Source organism: Ipomoea nil, unplaced genomic scaffold (genome assembly GCF_001879475.1).
Source record: "Ipomoea nil cultivar Tokyo-kokei standard unplaced genomic scaffold, Asagao_1.1 scaffold0805, whole genome shotgun sequence".
In the NCBI taxonomy this organism is placed as follows: Eukaryota; Viridiplantae; Streptophyta; class Magnoliopsida; order Solanales; family Convolvulaceae; genus Ipomoea; species Ipomoea nil.
In genome coordinates, this window is record NW_017617233.1 from 1,885,892 (window position 1) to 1,889,287 (window position 3,396).

The window sequence follows — 3,396 nt, forward strand, 5'->3', positions numbered from 1 at the left end:
TGTATTTCCTACGAGAGTATGACTTCACCATAGCTAAGCCTATCACATTTCTTACCCAACTTTGAGAAAAGGAATCAGAAAGGAATGGGCACACTAAGTGTTTGTTTAATTACCAAACCATTCAGTATACAAGAATCTATTACCGCTTGGTTGTTCAGTTCGGGAAAACCAAACCAAATTACCAATTTGGTCCCAAGTTAACGAAAAAACTAACAGATAAACAAATTGGTTAAGATTTTTAAAGTTGAGAGACTTAATTAATAAAAAAATAATAATCAAAAACTAAATTGGTAATTTCACTATAGTCAATAAAACATTTCGGTAATTAATTCTATTCTTATCATGTAACTTGTATTGACGAGTATAGGCGGCGCCACGACGCTATTAAGATTTTGTTGAGATTAGGTGTTTGATGTTTTGGTGTCTTTGAGATTAAGTGAGTGGTTGCTTTTATAGGACTCTCTGGGAACAAATTATTACGGAGTAATATTTATTATTATGTCCGTAATTTTCCATGGAAGCCGCGAGCTCTGTGGAGAGATCTAGCTCATGGAGCCGTAGCCAATGATACGACGCCCTATATTAAGGAAAAATGTGTATTATTTGTACTACAAAATGTATAAAACTTTACTACCGTATCAAATTTTATTCCTTAAATAAACTAAGAATTTCTCTATCCACAAGAACTTATTTAACAATAATGATTGAACTAAAAGTACCTCGATCATAACACCTAAATGGCTGGTATACTTTTATGCTGATAATTATATGTAAATGGTAATTAGATCATTGTCTTATATAGCTAAATTTAAAATTCATTATTAAAAATGTCAATATATGACAATAGAACATCGTGACACACTTGACGTCTTGAAAAGATGCTGAGACTACAACAATTTTGCAATCAATCTTGCAAATTCAGAAAATGAAAAATATCAAATTTCAAAAATAGCCACAATTGCAACATTCATTGATCCTGTATGTAAAATACTTATTGTGCATCCTTTAAATATATTAGAACTAATATAAATTTACAATTCATTTCATTTTCTAGACTTAACCTGCTTTGATTAAAGGCAAAACCAGAACCAACATAGACAACAAAAATACTTGGCGGTGGGTGTGTGTATGTAACCACTGTTTTAAAAAGATTTATGTACAAAGTGGCAAACTACTTAATCGCATGCATTGTGGTCAAAAGGCAGCAGCGGGTACTCCAAGGTTAGTATCAATTCAACCAAAAAAAATTTACAGATAAAAAACACACACAAAAAAAATCAAGTACTACACTCATTCATACTAATTTTAAAAATATGAACTTCAAAATGTACATGTGCAAAATGGATGTGAAAAATTATTAATGAAACTGGACACATTGCGACATTAGTATTTGGACAACTTGTAGAGTCATTGTTCTTACTATCAAGTAAAAAAGTTATGGAACTAGAACAAGAGGTACTACTCGTGAACCTTCTACATATATAATAAATATTACGGAGTAATATTTTGTTCAATACTTTCACATGTGAATCTACGACACACATCTCACAACACATAAAACATGTAGGAAAAAAATTAACACTGTCAAATATCAACAGGCGTTTGCAAGATCAAGAATTCATAGTACAACTAAGATCCAATCATATACACAACAATGCAAATCCACAACTTAGCTTGCTACACCATAATATCATTGCATGACGCTACCCTCTATGCTACCACCAGTAACCTAATTGTATATGACACATACCAATAAAGAAGAATTGAAGAAGACAAGTACGGAGGATAAAGACAATGACAATGTTACTCAAAAGAGAATTACGAAGATTTAGAGAAATTCAAATCAAAAGTAATATTTATTTAGACTATCGTTTTTAGATTAAATATTTAGGCAATCGTTTTTACAAAGTTGTAAATATCTATTTTGATGAAAATTACAATCAACTTCTCATATACTATGTTGTATTCACATACTTTGATTTACTGATTTAAATAAACAAAATTAACATTTAATTACTTATGCATAAACATTTCGTATATAATATTACATTGATATACTTTGAAGTACATATTTAAAAATAAACATTAAATATGATATGCGTATAAAAACTAGTAGTACAAGTCAAAATAAATTTGTAATATATTAAAATTGAATTTGTATCAACGTCAGTCTTGTAATATTGACCATAGTCCAATATATTTATCTCTCGAAGATGTACAAGAAATAAGTAATTGGAACTAGAAAAGTGTGGTGGAAATTAAAATGGTAAGCAATTATTGATTATATTTATTGATAAGTGTCTATTCAATATTGGTTCAACGTCTCTTTTGATCTAAGAGCCATATATTTTTTCTAAAAGCACGTGTTATGTCGAAAAGGACTTAAATCAAATTTAGGAAAAATGTATTTTCGTCCTCTGATCTAGTTATATCGGTGGTATAGATTTAATCACTAAGTTATATGTGTGATTATATTAATTTTTAAATTATGCATAAAATGACAATTTTAGTATTTGAAGGATTAAAATAACTCTTTGATGAATTTCTCATAAAAGCAACTTAAAGAAATTTGACATTTTTCTCGTATCTCAAAAGTCTAGTTTAATCACGTTTGTCACTTAGTAGGTGAAATAAGAAACTTTTATGATAGTGAATTTACGTGTCTGAAGACGGTGATCAAGTATTCCATTATTTCTACTGAGTCTTAGTTATTTATACATGGTTCAAGTTCCAAACAAGTTATAAGAGAGTTATTGAAGTGCTTTTGAGACTGACGAACCTTGAAATGAGAAGTTGAGAAGTGAAAAATGATACTGCAAAATTGGTTTCAATATAAAAAGGCAAATAACCTGTGAAATTTTTACTTTACCCCTCCAATAATAAAAATTTTTGAATTTTTTTGTCAAATTGAGATAGAAATCTAACGTTAGAAACCAAATTCACAATCGTTATGTTGTGGAACCGTGTCTACCTTGCAAATTCATGCACTTCTTTACTCAAAACTGAAGATTTAAAATAATTACAATTATAATTACAATTAAAAAACTGCGTTGTGGCTACATATATAACTCATAAACCAAAGATTTCATTTTCCTTAATTTTAATTAATGCTATTAATTGTAATTGACTTCAATATTTTCACAAGTATTTTAGGTTCTATCCATTTTTTTAATAGAAATTTAGGAAACATTACTTGTGTCTATAGGAGTTTATATATATTCTTATCATGTAACTTTTTTAGATTTGATAAAATTATTATTATTATTTGAATAATGATTATCATGCATTTGGTTAGTTTTTGACAATTAATAGTTTGAAAATTAAATATGAAATGCCAAATGCCAATAACCAATCATTTCATCTGATATACTTTTTTTTTTCCCTAAAATATCCACA